Source organism: Elephas maximus, chromosome 1 (assembly GCF_024166365.1).
Source record: "Elephas maximus indicus isolate mEleMax1 chromosome 1, mEleMax1 primary haplotype, whole genome shotgun sequence".
Taxonomy (NCBI): Eukaryota; Metazoa; Chordata; class Mammalia; order Proboscidea; family Elephantidae; genus Elephas; species Elephas maximus.
Window position 1 is genome coordinate 143,438,083 of NC_064819.1, and position 17,907 is coordinate 143,455,989.

The window sequence follows — 17,907 nt, forward strand, 5'->3', positions numbered from 1 at the left end:
GGCAGACATTGTATCCTATTCATCTTTGTATCTGTGGTACTAAGAACAGTGCCTGGCATTTAGTAGATGTTCAGTATAGGTGATGAATGGATGGATGGAAGGATGGATAAGCAGATATAATGCGTTTATGTAGAAATTATAGGTGAAAGCAATATGTAACTGTCTCTTTCAGGCCTGGATATACCTGTTAAATTGGCAGGATTGGGGGTGGGGGCAGGGATAACTGCCAGGTATCTACACAAACATCAGTCATCCTACCTCTTTTCTAATTACTAGTGCCACTTTTCACTCTCCTGGTAACCATTTGGCAAAAATAAGTAAGGCCAAAGCATCATGCCAAGTGAATTCCAATGCAGTGCACTTTACTAATATACTAGCAAGAGACAGTAGATTATAGAGTGTGATTCATATTTATAAAAATTTCTATTGACTGTAATTGATACCTAAACATTTTATTGAGAATATTTTAGCTTTGCAGATATAAATGAGCAGGCATTTACTCCAGTTTCTCTGAGTGGAAAACTGGAGGCTAAAGAGTAAAGTTGGATAAAACTAGTCAAAAAGAGTAAAAAGGCAAAAATATAACATTGTGACTAGAAACAACTAGAAATGGGCAATGACTGCTTGAAATGTATAAATTCTGGAATATCCTTTATATGCTCTGACTGTGAATGTTACAGCATCTGTTCTCCTCACCTGCAGTTTTATAGGATCTTTGCCATATTTGCTGCTGCTGAGAAGTAAAGAAAGAAGAAGCCAATGCCACCATGCCTACCATTTTGGTATTTCCAAATTCAGTGCTTCCTATCGTACCCACAGGCTTTAAATTATTGATATAATTATAAGATGTGGAAGTAGTTTACATTAGAGGTAACAAAATAAAATTTCTACAACTTCTGTAAAAGTAAGGTAAATGAGCAATATTTCTGTATCTTTTGACACAAATGTTCATCAATAAATGTAGAAGGAATAAAAGGAACAGAAAACCACATTTTTCCATCCACCATAGTAATAATTGTTCCTGGATAGAATTATAAATGAATGCTAAAATTACTGGCTGAATAATTATTAAGAAACAGGACAGTCACATAAGCTGAAACACCACTCCAGAGATAACATTAATTACAAAGGTAAGAAAGAAGTTTTACAATGGAAAATTTGAAAGATAGTATCTTAACCAAATGACCAAGTTAACATCGCCAATAATGGGAAAAACTAACATCATGTACCTTCCTGTTGTGAAAAACTGAAAGGTCATCCCCTGTGTAATATTGTGTGATGCCCTGTCTCTAAAAGGCAAGCAGAAAGCTGCAGTAGAGAGCATTACAAGGCTATATAAATTGAATTGTATCCCCCCAAAAAATATGTCATACTGTGGGGGCTTATGTGTTGCTGTCATGCTGGAAGATATGCCACCGGTATTCAAATACCAGCAGGGTCACCCATGGTGGACAGGTTTCAGCCGAGCTTCCAGACTAAGACAGACTGGGAAGAAGGACTCCGGTGGTCTACTTCTGAAAAGAATTAGCCACTGAAAACCTTATCAATAGCAGCAGAACGTTGTCTAATATAGTGCTGGAAGATGAGCCCCCCAGGTTGGAAGGCACTCAGAAGACGACAGGGGAAGAGCTGCCTCCTTAAAGCAGAGTTGACCTTAATGACGTGAAAGGAGCCAAGCTTTCAGGACCTTCATTTGCTGATGTGGCACAACTCAAAATGGGAAGAAACAGCTGCAAACATCTGTTGATAATCGGAATGTAAAAAGCATAAATCTAGGAAAACTGAAAATCATCAAAAATGAAATAAAATACATAAACGTTGATATTCTAGGCACTAGTGAGCTGAAATGGACTAGTACTGGCCATTTTGAATTGGACAATTATATGGTCTACTATGCCGGGAATGACAACTTGAAAAGGAATGTTCAAAAAGAACATTTCAAGATCTATGCTGAAGTACAATGCTGTCAGTGACAGGAAAATATCCATATGCCTAAAAGGAAGACCAGTTAATACAACTATTATTCAAATTTACACACCAGCCACTAAGGCCAAAGATGACGAAATTGAAGATTTTTACCAACTTCTGCAGTCTGAAATTGATTGCACATGCAATCAGGTTGCATTGATAATTACTGGTGATTGAAATGAGAAAGTTGGAAACAAAGAAGGATTCTTAGTTGGAAAATATGGCCTTGGTGATGGAAACAGTACCAGAGATTGCATGATAGAGTTCTGCAAGACCAACAACTTCACTGCAAATACATTTTTTCACCAACAGAAATGGCGACTATACACAGGGACCTCGCCAAATGGAATCCACAGAAATCAAATCAACTACATCTGTGGAATGAGATGGTAGAAAAAGCTCAATGTCATCATTCAGAACAAGGCCAGGGACAGACTGTGGAAGAGACCATTAATTGCTTATATGCAAGCTTAGGTTAAAACTGAAGAAAATTAAAACAAGTCCACGAGAGCCAAAGTATGACCTTGATTATAACCCGCCTGAATTTAGAGACCATCTCAAGAATAGATTGGACACACTGAATACTAATAATGGAAGTTGAGACAAGTTGTGCAGTGACATCAAGGACATCATACTTGAAGGCAGCAAGAGGTTATTAAAAAAACAAGAAAGAGAGAAAAGACCAAAATGGATGTCAGAAGAGACTCTGAAACTTGCTCTTGAACGTCAAGTAGTTAAAGCAAAAAGAATAAACGATGAAGTAAGAGAGCTGAACAGAAGATTTCAAAGGGTGGCTTGAGAAAACAAAGTATTATAATGACATGTGCAAAGACCTGGAGATGGGAAACCAAAAGGGAAGAACACACTCCATATTTCTCAAGCTGATAGAACTGAAGAAGAAATTCAAGCCTTGAGTTGCAATATTGAAGGATGCTATGGGGAAAATATTAAGCAATGCAGGAAGTATCAAAAGAAGTTGGAAGGCATACACAGAGTCACTGTACCAAAAAAAAAATTGATCAATGGTCAGCCATTTCAGGAGGTAACATATGATTGGGAACCGATGGTATTGAAGGAGGAAGCCCAAGCTGCACTGATGACATTGGTGAAAAACCAAGTTCCAGGAATTGACAGAGTATCAATTGAGATATTTCAGCAGAGGAATGCATGCAGTGCTGGAAGTGCACACTCATCTATGCCAAGAAATGTGGAAGACAGCTACCTGGTCAACCAACTGGAAGAGGTCCATATTTATGCCTATTTCTGAGAAAGGTGATCCCACTGAATTCACAAATTATCGAACAATATTATTAATATCACACACAAGTAAAATCTTGCTAAAGATCATTCAAAAGCAACTGCAGTATATTTGACAGGGAATTGCCAGAAATTCAAGCTGGATTCAGAAGAGGATGTGGAACCAGGGATGTCATTGCTAATGTCAGATGATCCTGGCTGAAAGCAGAAAATACCAGAAAAATGTTCACCTGTGTTTTACTGACTATGCAAAGTCATTTGACTGTGTGGATCATAACAAATTATGGATAACATTGTGAAGGATGGGAACTACAGAACACTTAATTGTGCTCGTGAGGGACCTGTACCTAGTTCGAGAAGCAGTCATTCAAACAGAACAAGGGGATATTGTGTGGTTTAAAGTCAGGAAAGGTATGCGTCAGATTTGTATCCTTTCACCATACTTTTTCAATCTGTATGCTGAGCAAATAATCTGAGAAACTGGGCTGTATGAAGAAGAACAGGGCATCAGGATTGGAGGAAAACTCATTAACAACCTGATTTATGCTGATGACACAACCTTGGTTACTGAAAGTGAAGAGGACTTGAAGCACTTACTAATGAAGATCAAAGACCACAGCTTTCAGTGTGGATTATATCTCAGCATAAAACAAAAATCCTCACAATTGGGTAAATAAGCAACATCATGATAAACAGAAAAAAGATTGAAGTTGTCAAGGATTTCAATTTACTTGGATCCACAATCAATACTCATGGTAGTCAAAAAATCAAAAGATCCATTGCATTGGGCAAATCTGCTGTGAAAGACCTCTTCAAAGTGTTGAAAAGCAAAGATGTCACCTTGAAGACTAAGGTGCACCTGATTCAAGCCATGGGGTTTTTGCCTCATATGCGTGCAAAAGCTGAACAGTGAATAAGAAAGACCGAAGAAGAATTGACACCTTTGAATTTTGGAACGGCAAATAATGTTGAATATACCACGGACTGCCAAAAGAGCGAACAAATCTGTCTTGGAAAAAATACAAAGAGAATGCTCCTTAGAAGCAAAGATGGCGAAACTATGTTTGACATCCTTTGAACAAGTTATCAGGAGGGATCAGTCCCTAGAGAAGGACATCACAGTTGGTAGATGGTCAGCGAAAAAGAGGAAGACTCTCAATGAGATGGATTGACATGCTGGCCGCAACAATGGGCTGAAGCATAACAGTGATTGTGAGGATGGTGCAGGACTGGGCAGTGTTTTGTTCTGTTGTACATGGGGTCGCTATGAGTTGGAACTGACTTGATGGCACCTAACAACAAAAAAAATGTGTTGTAAATCCTAACCCCTATACCCGTGGTTCTTCAGTTCTTTATTCAATGTACACCTTCGAACTATGGTGTTGGTGAAGAGTATTGAATATACCATGGACTGCCAGAAGAACAAACAAATCTGTCTTGAGAAGTACAGCCAGAATTCTCATTAGAAGAAAGAATGGCAAGACTTTGTCTCATATACTTTGGATATGTTATCAGGAGGAATCAGTCCCTGGTGAAGGACATCATGCTTGGTATAGCAGAGTGTCAGCAAAAAAAAAGAGAAGACCGTCAACGAGATAGATTGACACAGTGACTGCAACAACGGGCTTAAGCGTAATGATCATGAAGATGGCACAGGACAAGGCAGTGTTTTGTTCTGTTGTACGTAATGTCTTGATGGCACAAAACAACAACAATAATACTTGTGGTTATAATCCCGTTTGGGAATCCTTTGTTATGTTAATGAGGCAGTATAAGTATAGGCTGTGTTTTAAACAAATCACCTTTGAGATATAAGAAGAGCAGATTAGGACAGAGGAGCAAGGAGAGATGGGGGAAGATAGATGTCATGCCACATAATCGCCAAGCGATAGAAGCTGAAGAGACAACGACCTTCCCTAAAGCTGACTGAGAGCCTTCCCTAAGAGCTGGCACCTGGAATTTGGGCTTCTAGCCCCTAAACTTTGAAAAATTAAATTTCTGTTTGTTAAAACCACCTACTTGTGGCATTTCTGTTACAGTAGCACTAGATAACTAAGACAAAGGCTTTCAAGAAAACTCACAAAATGAAATGCTGATCAGAATTCAGAGCATCAGTTTCAGCAAAATGATTCAACAGGAAGTATTTCTGGGAGATTCTGTGTTCTTTCAGAAAAACTAGCATTTATATGTAGACACTTCCCAGCTGCTTAAGGAGCAGTAGGATAATAAATTTGTATGGGGTCCCTAACAAAAGTTTCCATGAGGTTCTATGGCCAGTTCAAACAGCTCTTGTCTCAATAAGGACAGAGTCAGTTACTGGCTCCAAATGAGCATCTTTCCCATCTCCCGTCAGAAGCTCACTTGTGTCCTTCCTGGTGTCTTTGAACAAGACACCCTTCAACCAAGAAACATGCACTATGCAAGTGCTTCTTAAACTTTAATGTGCGGGCAGGCCAACAGGGATCTTGTTAAAATGCCGATTCCGATTCAGTATGTGAGGCATAGTGCTCAAGCTTCTGCATTTCTAACAAGTTCTCAGGTGATGCTGATACTGTTGGTCTACAGGCCACACTTTGAGTAGCAGAGACTTAAGAAACCAGTTGCTGTCTAGATGATTTCAACTCATGGTGACCCCATGTAAGTCAGAATGAAACATTGCCAGGAACTGCACCATCTTCATGATCGTTGGTATGTTTGAGTCTGTTATTGCATCTCTATGTCAGTACCTTCAAACTTAGGTGGCTCATCTTCCAGCACTAGGTTGGGCAGTATTTGGTTTTCATTGGCTCATTTTCAAGAGCAGATCACCAGGCCTTTCTTCTTAGTCTGGAAGCTCCATTGAAACCTGTCCAACATGGATGATCCTGCTGCTATTTGAAATACTGGTGGCATAGCTTCCAGCATCATAGCAACACACCAAACACCACAGTACAACAAACATAGATTGGTGATGGAATAAGCATAATAGGGAAAAATGTGTACTAATGAGTATCCCCATACCCAACATCTTAATTCTCCAATCTGAGAAACTAGTGTGATCCTGAATCCACAGTCCAGCCCATCTACCCTCATCTAGCACAGTCCTGAGAGGTCTGACCTGTCTTTGATCTCTTTGTGTTTGATGTGCTCCTAGAAAGCCTGACCAGCTCTGGATCTGCCCTGATCTAGTATTCCTGTCATACCTGGGCAAGATGGGCCCCTATCCTGGACCCCATGTTTTACAGGACTCTATCACAAACACATAAACGAATGACTTTATTAAAGAACACGTTGGCATCTCTTGTTACTCATGATCTGGCGTTCAGCTCTGCGCAGTGTGACCCATAATCCTAAATATTCATGCTTGGGCCAAACATCAGTCAGTCCCAAGGAAAATGCTTCTCCAAATCTCTTGTCCTAAGTCTTCGAAACGAAAGGCATCTGTATCCATGAAGGTCTGTGGTTTGTGCCACTGCCAAAATTAGAGGTGGATGCTACTGCAAAGAATTAGAGTGGTGGAAGTGCTTAGGTAAGAGAAAATGTGTCAAGTTCTTCCTGTTAGTATCATTGTCCAGTAGTGTGGAGCATCCATTTTCTTCTCTTTGTGTTTTAATTCCTGGGTGTTTTAATCAGTGGTGTGCATTTCATATGCATTAAATGGAATTTGAATTTTGACCCTCAATTTTAAGAGATCATTTTGAATATTTTAGAATAAATGTAACTTTTTGGGTAAAATATGTATAGTAATTTTTTTAACTGTGCTCTAAATGAAGGTTCACAAAGCAAACTAGTTTGTCACTAAACAATTAATTAGTACACGACATTCCTTTTAGTTTATGAAACTCTATGACCTTGCCTCGGTCAAGTTGTGCTGACTTCCCCAGTATTGTGTACTTACACTTCACCAAAGTTAACAACTTACCTATTGTCTAGTTAGTGTTTTTCCCTCCCCACCTTTTCCCTCCCTAGTAACCATCAAAGATTGTTTCTTTCTGTGTGTAAACCTTTTCGTGAGTTTTTATAATAGTGGTCTCATACAGTATTTGTCCTTTTGTGATTGACTTATTTCACTCAGCATAATGCCCTCCAGATTCATCCACACTGTGAGATGTTCTGCAGATTCATCGTTGTTCTTTATTGTTGCATAGTATTCCATTGTGTGTACGTACTGTAGTTTGTGTATCCATTCATCTGTAGATGGGCACTTAGGTTGATTCCATCTTTTTGCTATTGTGAATAATGCTGCAGTGGACATGGGTGTGCAGGTGACTATTCATGTGACGGCTCTTATTTCTCTAGGATATATTCCTAGAAGTGGGATAGCTGGTCTGTATGGCATTTCTATTTCTACTTTTTTTAAGGAAGCACCATATCGTTTTCCAAAATGGTTGTACCATTTTACGTTCCCACCAGCAGTGTGTAAGAGTTCCAGTCTCCTTACAGCCTCTCCAACATTTGTTATTTTCTTTTTTTTGATTCCTACCAGTAATGTCAGGGTGAGATGGTATCTCATTGTAGTTTTGATCTGCATTTCTCTAACGGCTAGGGATCTCAAGCATCCCCTCATGTGTCTGTTAGCCACCTGAATGTCTTCTTTGGTGAAGCATCTCTTCATATCCTTTACCCATTTTTTAATTGGATCTGTTTCCAGAATAAGGTTCTTGGCTCTCACTGGTCAAGAATGAGAAGGTAAGGCACGTAGTTTTCCACACGAGCAAAGCTTTATTGAAGAGGCTTGCAAGCAGAGATGAGGAGGGCCTAGAGCAACACTTACCCTCATTTCACAGAACAAAAGACAGGCCCAAGTTTTTAAAAGTTCTTGGGTGGGAAAAGATTCATGTTTATTCATAGGCACAGGCAGGGATATGTTAACTAAGGTGTACACGCGGCAGCTTTCTGAGATGGCTCCTGTCCTAGAAGCCTCTGGGATTCGTAGCAGGACTTATTATGGGGTGTCATGCCTGCAGTCTACTGCTCCCCAGGTTCAATTCCCTGGCTGGGGCTGTAGCCCCTCACTGCACCTGGTAGAAGGTCACACAGCAGTCACAGGTGAATGTTCTGCGCATGTCCCTGGGTTTGGTCTTCTCCAACTATTTCTGAAAGGCAACTTTAAACAAGTTTGCAGGCTCTTTTTAGATATCCTGCCCCATTGTTCTGGGGAATGGCTTTGTTTCTGCGCCCTGGCCCATTTCTTATTATTTTGTTTGCAGATTTGGGGGCCTCTCTGTTCTCTGTCTTACTAAGTCTCTAGGTTCCACACTCAACTGCCTGTTACCTCCCTGATAGTATAGTCTGTTTCTTTTTTACTTGTTTCTCCTCTAACCACACCAGACTCTTCACTGTTTTTCAAACAGGCACCCTCTGACCTAGGACCTTTGCTTCCTGTCTTAGATCATTTGTCTTTTTGTTTTGGTGGTGTTGGATTTTCATATGGATTTTAGAGATTGGACCTTTGTTGGATTTAACATAGCCAAATTCTTCCCCCAGTCTGGTGAAGTCTTTGGTGAAGTCTTTTGATGAGCGTGTTTCATTTTTAGAAGATTTCAGTTTTCTAGATTATCTTCTGGTGTTTGTGTTCTTTTAGTTGCAGTTCGTATCATATTTATGCCATGTATTAGGACCTCTAGCATTGACCCTATTTTTTCTTCTATGATCTTTATAGTTTTTGGTTTTATATTTAGGTCTTTAATCCATTTTGAATTAGTTTTTCTTGTGTGTGGTGAGAGATATGGAATGAGTTTCATTTCTTTTTACAGATGGACATCATTTGTTAATAAGACTGTCTTTTCCCCATACGATGGACTTTGGGCCCTTGCTCAGGTGGATGAGTTTGCATCTAAGTTCTCAATTCTGTTCCATTGGTCAATGTATCTGTTGTTGTACCAGTACAAGGCTGTTTTGACTACCGTAGCTGTATAGTTGGTGCTGAGGGCAGGCTGTGCCTGTCCTCCTACTTTATTCTTATTCAATAGTGCTTTACTTATCTGGGGCCTCTTCACTTTCCTTATAAAGGTAACGATTAGTTTTTCCATCACTTTAAAGAGTGCTGTTCGTGTTTGGCTTGGAATTGCATTATATTCGTAGATTGCTTTGGGTAGAATTGACATTTTTCCAATGTTGAGTCTACCTATCCGTGAGCACGGTATGTTTTTCCATTTATGTAAGTCTCTTGATTTCCTGCAGTAGTGTTTTGTAGCTTTCTTTGTATTGGTCTTTTACATCCATGGTTAGATTTATTCTTAAGTTTTTTTTTTTTTTTTTTGTGGCTGTTATAAATGGTATTGCTTTCCTGATTTCTTTTTCATAGTTCTGTTTATTGGCATATAGGAATCCAACTGATTTTTGTATGTTGATCTTATATCCTGCCACTCTGCTGATCTTTTTATTAGTTCCAATAGTTTTCTTGTGGAGTCTTTTGGGCTCTCTACGTATAGTATCATATCATCCGCAAATAGGGACAGTTTTACTTCTTCCTTACCAATTTGGATGCCCTTTATTTCTTTTTCTTGCTCTATCTAGGATTTCCAGCACAATGTTAAATAGTGGTGCTAAAGAACATCCTTGTCTTTTTCCTGTTCTCAGGCTCTTTCCTTTAAGAATGATGCTGGATTTTGGTTTTGTATAGATGCCCTTTATTATGTTGAGCAGTTTCCCTTCTATTCCTGTTTTATTGAGAGTTGTTATCAAGAATCCTTGTCAAATGCCTTTTCTTCATCGATCGAGATGATCATGTGATTCTTTTATTTATGTGGTGGATTACATTGATTGATTTTCTAATGTTGAACCATTCTTGCATACCTGACATGAATCCCACTTGGTTGTGGTATATTTTTTTTAATATATGTAATGCTGCGTTCTATTGGCTAGAATTTTGTTGAGAATTTTTGCATCTATATTCATGAGAGATGTTGGTCTATAATTTTCTTTTTTTATGGTGACTTTGCCTGCTTTTGGTGTCAGGATTATGCTGGCTTCATAGAATGAATTCAGAAGTGTCCCTTCATTTTCTATGTTTTGAAATAGTTTGAGTAGTACTTTTACAAGCTCTTCTCTCATTGTTTGGTAAAATTCTCAAGTGAAGCCATCAGGGCCAGAGTTTTTTTGTGGGGATGGAAGTCTTTTTGATTACCTTTTCAGTTTCTGATCTTGTTATTGGTCTGTTCAGATTTTCCACATCAGTTAGTTTAGGTAGGTAGTATGTTTCTAGAAATTTGTCCATTTCCTCTAGGTTTTCAAATTTGTTGGAGTATAGGTTTTCCTAGTATTCTGTTATGATCCCTTTTATTTCAGTTGGGTTTGTTGTAATGTCCCCCATTTTGTTTCTTATTTGAGTTATTTGCATTCTCTTTTGTTTTCCTTTTGTCAGTTTGGCCAGTGCTTTGCCAATTTTATTGATCCTTTCAAAGAACTGACTTTTGGTTTTGTTGATTCTTTCTGTTGTTTTTCTATTCTCTATTTCATTTATTTCTGCTCTGATCTTGATTATTTCCTTTGTTCTGGTGGCTGTGGGCTTCTTTTGCTCTTCTCTATTTGTTCAAGTTTTGTAGCTAATGTTTTAATTTTTCCCCTTCTTTTTCAATGTCTGCGTCTATTGCTATAAATTCACCTCTGAGCACTGCCTTTGCTGTGTTCCAAAGGTTTTGGTATGATGTGTTTTCATTCTCGTTTGATTCTAGGAATTTTTTAATTCCATCTTTGATTTCTTCTATTACTCAGTAGTTTTTAAGCAAGGCGTCATTCAGTTTCCATGTATTTGATTTTTTTTCCCCTTGCTGTTCCTGTTATTAATTTCTGCTTTTATGGTGTTATGATAAGAGAAGATGCTTTGTTTTATCTCAGTGTTTTGGATTTTGTTGAGTGTTGCTTTGTGGCCTATTATGTAGTCCACTCTGGAGAACATTCCATGTGCATTGGAAAAGAATGCGTACTTTGCAGCTGTTGCGTGGTGTGTTCTATATATGACTATGAGGTCTGTTTGGTTGATTCTGGCCTTTAGATCATGTATATCTTTGTTGAGTTTCTTTCTAGATGTTCTGTCCTTTACTGAGAGTGGTGTGTTGAAGTCTCCTACTATTATTGTGGAACTGTCAGTTTCTCCTTTCAGCGCTGTTTGAGTTTGTTTTGTGTATTTTGGAGCTGTGTCATTGGGTGCGTAGATATTTATTGTGGTTATGTCCTCATGGTGGATTGTCCCTTTAATCTTTACATAACGTCCTTCCTTGTCTTTTATGATGGATTTTGTTCTAAAGTTTATTTTATCTGAGGTTAGAATTGTCACTTCTGCGTTTTTTTGGTTGCTGTGTGCTCAATACATTTTTTCGTCCTTTGATTTTTAATATATTTATGTTTTTGTTTCTAAGATGTATCTCTTGTAGGCAACAAATTGATGAGTGCTAGTTTTTTATCCATTCTGTTACTCTCTGTCTCTTTATGGGTACATTTATGCCATTTACGTTCAGCATGATTATTATTGATAAGCTTGAGTTTATTGCTATCATTTTGTGGTGCCTTTTTTTTTTTTTTATGGTGCTGATGTTTTCTTTGTTCCTCTTACTCTCCCGTGCTGAACTCCTTTTGTCTGTGGATTTTTTTCATTTCTTTTCTTTATGTAGATTTTGTGTTTACTGAGGCTTAATGTTTTTCTTCTTTATTTTGATGAGTTGGTTTGTTAACTTTCTTTGTGGTTGCCTTGAAATTTACACTTACCTTCCTAAGTTTAAACGAGTCTTTTATTACTTGATATCGCCTTGACTTCTCCTTCATTTGAAAGTTCTATACCTATACCATTTATTCCTTCTTTTATTGTTCTGAGGTTGTTGTCATTTACAGATTTACCTCTCTGCTTCCCCACTGTAGATCTTTTAGTTTTGTTTTATCCTTAGGAGTTCATTACCAAGGCTGGTTTCTGGCTGATGCTGTCCTGTGTCCTAGATTCAAGTTGTTGTCTGATGTTGTTTGTTCTCTAACCAAAGGACTCCCTTTAATAATTCTTATAAATTTGGTTTCATTTTTACATATTCCTTTAATTTCTGTTTATCTGCAAATGTCCATCGTATTTGAGCATGTGTTTTATAGGGTGTATTATTCTTGGTTGGCAATTTTTTTCTTTCAAGGTTTTATAAATGTCATCCCATTGCCTTCTTGCCTGCATGGTTTCTGCCAAGTAATCAGAGTTTAGTCTTATTTTTTTACTTTTGAATGTAACTTTTTGTTTTTCTCAAGCTGGTCTTAGGACTCTGTCTTTGGTTTTAGCAAGTATGATTATGCGATGTCTTGGTGATTTTCTTTTGGGATCTATCATGTATGGGGTTCATTGAGCTTCTTGGCTGGTCAGCTTTTCGTCTTTCATGATATTAGGAAAGTTATCTGTCAGTAAATCTCCAGTGAGCCTCTCTGTGTTTTCCAATTTCTCCCCCAGTTCTGGAACTCCAATCACACTCAAATTTTTGTTTCTGGTTGTATCCCACATTATTCTCAGGGCTTCTTCACTTTTCTTCATTCTTTTCTCTGGTTTTTCCTCAAACAAAGTGGTATCCAAGGATTTGTCTTCAGTTTTGCTGATCATGTCTTCCATTGTTTCACATTTGCTCCTAAAACCTTCTATTGAGTTGTCCGTTTCTGACATCTTGTTGTTTATCTTTTGGATTTCTAATTTCTGTTTTTGTATGATTTCTAGTTAATTGTTTTTCGATATTTTTGTTCCTGTACTATTTTCCTGAATTCTTTTGTGTGTTTTTTTCCCTGATTTTGTCTGTATTTTTCATGATTATGTCTATTTTTTCCGTATTTTTGTCTGCATTTTCCTTCATCTGTTGGAGAGCCCTGAATACTAGAGTTCTGAATTCCCTATCAGGTAGCTACAGTTCCTTTTCTTCTACCAGAAAGTCATCCAGTGTTTTATTCTGGTCTCTTCTGGAGCCACCCTGTCCTGTTTTTTAATGTGTTTTGATATTGTCTGCTGTCTTTGGGACATTCAGGAATTATTTTCTTCATTTATTGATCATAGATTTGTTTTGTTCTGATTTTTTGTTTTATTTGCTTGTCTGGGCAGGTAGGCTGGGTATGATTTGTTGCTTGCTCATCTGTGGGCACGATAGTTCTCACCACCTTATCCAGGTGGGTATGGCCAGTCACTCAGCTATGGTACAGTAGGACAGTTCCAGCCAGGGGGAGGGTTGGGTCATTTGTGGCCTGCACTAGGGCTGATGTGGTGGGGCTGGGTGACAGTGCAGGGCAGGGACTGGTGGCCTGCCCTGGTGCTGTTTGAGAGTGCGGTGCTTGGTGCGCAGTGCTGATAGGCAAGAGGAAATGGAGAGGTTGTGATGTGTGGAACTAAGTGAGTGAGATGTAGAAGAGAGAGAAACAAAAGCAAAAAAAAAAAAAAGAGGGAAAGAAAGAAAAGTAAATAAAATGGTGGCACAGTAAGATTTGGCAGGTAGGGGAAGGGCAGATCTGGTAAGTCTGTATGCCAGTCTCTCCCTATCTGAGCAGTATGGCTCAGCCAGTCAAGAAGGGTCATGGGCAACACATGGGACTAGGTGGGCAGGAGAAAGAAATGGAAAAAAGGGAAAGAGAGAGAAGAAAAACAGACAAAACCGAAAATAAATATGTTGCTGGGGGAGCCTGCCATTGGGGGTTGGGCAGATTTTGGTGGCAGTGAGCTGATGTCTCTCTTGCTGAGTGGCATGGCATGGCCCGTCAAGAAGGGCAGAGGAAAGGCAGAGCCTAGATGGGAAGGAGAAAGATAAAGAAAAATAAAAAAATATGGAGCTGAAGGAGCCAGCCTGTGGGGGCACAGCAGACCCAGGGAGGTCATGTGCCAGAAGCACTCTAGCTGAGCAGTACAGCACAGCCCATCAAGATGGGGCAGCAGCACATGAGGCTAGGTGATTGGGAGAAAGGAAAGGAAGGAAGGGAGAGAGAGAAAAGAAACAACAACAACAAAAAGAAAAGAAATAAAAGCAAAAACAAACAAAAATTGGCACTGAGGGAGCCTACCAGGGGGGGCAGTGCAGACCCAGGGAGGACATTTTTCAGTGGCTCTCTAGCCGAGTGGTGTGGCACAGCCCGTCAAGAAGGGGCGGGATGGCACATGGTGCTAGCTGGGTGGGAAAAAGGAAAGGAAAGAAGGCAGAGAGAGAAGAAACTGAAGAAAAAATGTTTTCACTGAAAGGGCCTGCCAGCAGGGGCAGTGCGGAGCTGAGGAAGCTGTGAGCCAGTGACTCTCTAGCTGAGCAGTGTGTCACACACAATCAAGAAGGGGCGAGGATGGCACACTGGGCTAGGTGGGCAGGAGAAAAGAAAGAAAGGAAGGGAGAGAGAGAGAAAGAAGAAGGCAAAAAAAAAAAAAAGTGGTGTTGAGGGAGCCTACTAGTGGGGCAGCATGGACCTGGGGAGGCTGTGGGTTTGTGGCTGTCTGGGCAAATGGTGTGACACAGCCCACCAAAAAGGGGCAAGAATGGTACATGGGCCTAGGCAGGTGGAAGAAAGGAAAGGAAGTAAGGGAGAGTAAGAGAAGAAACCAAAAAGAAAAAAAAAGTTGTGCTGAGGGAGCCTGCCGGTGGGGTGGCGTAGACCTGGGAAGGGAGCGTGTCATTGGCTGTCTAGCTGAGTGGTGTGGCACAGCCCATCAAGAAGGGGTGGGAACAGCACATGGGCCTAGGTGGGCGGGAGAAAGGAAAGGAAGGAAGAGAGTGATAAGAAACAAAAAACTCACAAGGCAATTAAAAAAAAGAAAACATGGCACTAAAAGAGCTGGCCAGTGGGGTCAAGACAGACTCAAGTGGCAGTGAGCTGGTGTCTCTTCAGGTGAGCAACCATGGCCCATTGTAAATGGTGGAGACTGCGTAGAGGGAAGAAGTTTTGGGGGCTGAGAAAGCGTGTATCCTGGTTACTGCGTGCTCTTTCTCCTGTTGGGAGCTCCATGAACTTGCCTTCCCGTACTCCCTATCCACTGTTCTTGGTGGCTAAGGTCCAAGATGGTGAATCCATGTTGCATTAGCTAGTAGGGGACCTCCACTACCTAAACCTCCTCATCTTCTGTTCTCTGTCAGTTTCTTATCCCGTTTGGTGCTTGATCGAGTTTTTATCCCGTCATTTGACACTTAGGCTTCCAGGATTGATGTTTGTATCTGTTTCACTTAGTTTTTCAGGTCTTTTTTGTAGAGGGACAGCATGGTGCTTCTGTCTATAGTGTCATGTTGGTGCCTATATATAGTAATTTTAATGTTTTGTATGTATGTTAATTTTTGCTGAGAGTATATATTTTATACTCTTTGAACAAATTACATTTAATTCTTCATCCTTTAACTCGTTGTTAATAGATCACAAATTATGTGAAAATCTTAATTAGAGCAACATGAGTGATTTTTTCTAATAAAGCTAAGAAAAATAAATTTATTGAGTAATAAATGTGTACATAATTGATAATTTACTCTTACTATTCCTACAAAAATCGTTGTACCACCAAGAAAAATCTCTAAAATATACAGTAATAATTACATTCAGATATCTTTAATATTTTGCCAACTTTGAATAACATGAAACCTATAGCTTTAAACATGATTTTAGTTTTGTTATTATGGACATATTGCTGTTGCAATATGAGGAGAGAACATACTTTATCTTACACTTTGCTAGTCTGACTTATAACATTTTATATATAATATATATGTATATATAAATATTTATAATGTAAATATTTATAACTAAATATTTGGAAGAGCTCTGGTGGCACAGTGGCTAAAGTGCTCAGCTACTAACCAGAAGGTTGGTGGTTTAAACCCACTAGTGGCTTCATGGGAGAAAAATGCAGCAATCTGCTTCTGTAAAGATTTACAGTCTTGGAAACCCCATGGGGCAGTTCTCCTCTGTCCTGTAGGGTCACTGTGAGTTGAAATGACTTGGTGGCAATGGGTTTTGGGTTATGGTGCTGAATTTTGGTAGAAACTGGGTCAAAGGGTGGAATATATGGAAATGATGCTTTTCAAATGGTATACTCAGCCATCTGCCAACCAAATGACTGAGGAGTAAGACTTTTGGGAAACAAAGGAAAGTTGTGAGCTGAGTTCTTTATTAAGTTGTTTCACATATTATCTTAACAGTACCTGAAGAAGGATAACTATGAAATACATCAATGGAATATAGATAAGTACTTTTTTTTTTTTTTTTTATGGATAGGCTTTACTCAACTCCAGAAATTAATGGCTATCTTCAGTGACAGAAACTATAGAGCTGTTGTCATGGATTCAATTATGTACCCCCCAAAAATGTGTGTATCAATTTGGCTGAGCCATGATTCCCAGTATTATGTGGTTGACCTCTATTTTGTGATTGTAATTTTATGTTAAAGAGGATTAGGTTGGCATTGTAACACCCCTACTAAGATCATGCGTCCCTGATCCAATGCAAAGGGAGTTTCCCTGGAGTGTGGCCTGCACCACCTTTTATCTTAAAAGAGAGAAAAGGCAACGGAAGCAAGCAGAGAGTGGGGGACCTCTTACCACCAAGAAAGCAGTTTTGGGAGCAGAGTGCGTCCTTTGGACCCAGGGTCCCTATGTAGAGAAGCTCCTAGTCTGGGGGAGCATTGTTGAGAATGCTGACAGAGAAAGACTACCCTGGAGCTAAACCCTGAATTTGGACTTTTAGCCTACTTTACTGTGAGAAAATAAACTTCTCTTAAAGCTGTCCACTTGTGGTATTTCTGTTATAGTAACACTAGATAACTAGAAATTAATAATTATTCTAACAGAAATAAAAATGCACTGGGAAGCAAAAAATTCAAAGTTCTAATCCTAGTTTTGCTACTACTTTGGTATACAACTCAGAGCATGTCACAAAACCGTTCTAGGCTTTGATCTCCTACCAGCAGAATGATGAAAGAAAAAGAAAAAAAATTGTGCTGCCTATCTCAGAAGCTGATATGAGGATCAAATGAGACCAGTAAGTGAAAGCACTTTGAAAATGGTAAGTTGATTTACAAATGTAAAGTGTTGTCATTACTAGTTTTACTCTGTGACATTTCCTTCAGTAAGTTAGCACTGATTACTGTTATTACATATGGATATGGGTTTATTCGATATGATTATATAGCAAGATATATTTCCTTCCCAAGTACTACAATCCAGAATTGCAAATCACCAACTATCAAATATAAAAACTTCATTAAAGTACTACTCAGAGAAATGTGTACAGCTCATCAATTTTACTCACTAACATGGGAGTGCTGTGTTTTGCCCTTGAATTGTTATTTCCCTTTTTCTCTACTTTCATTTTTTAAAAATCAAATGGTTCATTTTCTATAAGATACCTATGTTATCAAAATAAATGTTACCATTTTACCAATGTCTGCTTTTCTTTTGTCTGCCTCCCCCTCCTGCACCCATCTACAATGTTGATGGAGAAGGAGCATCTTAGTTTTCTCGTCTAGATTGCTTTTAGGAGAAGGGCTTGTTGTTGTTTTCTGCGTCACCCCTGAGGCACCTGTGGGCTCTGACAGGACTGGTCTGGCTGCTGAATACTCCCTGTGCAACCTTGCTCAATCAGATAAGATGGGAGTAAGCCTCTGACAGTTCCCTCAGTCACTATCCTGGATGTGGATCGTGCAAATGGAAAACAGATCAGACTTGTGCAGAGAACCCATGTGGGTAAGCAAGAGGCTGTGTGTAGGTGGATTTCTGTCCTCCATCCCAGATGAATGCCTTG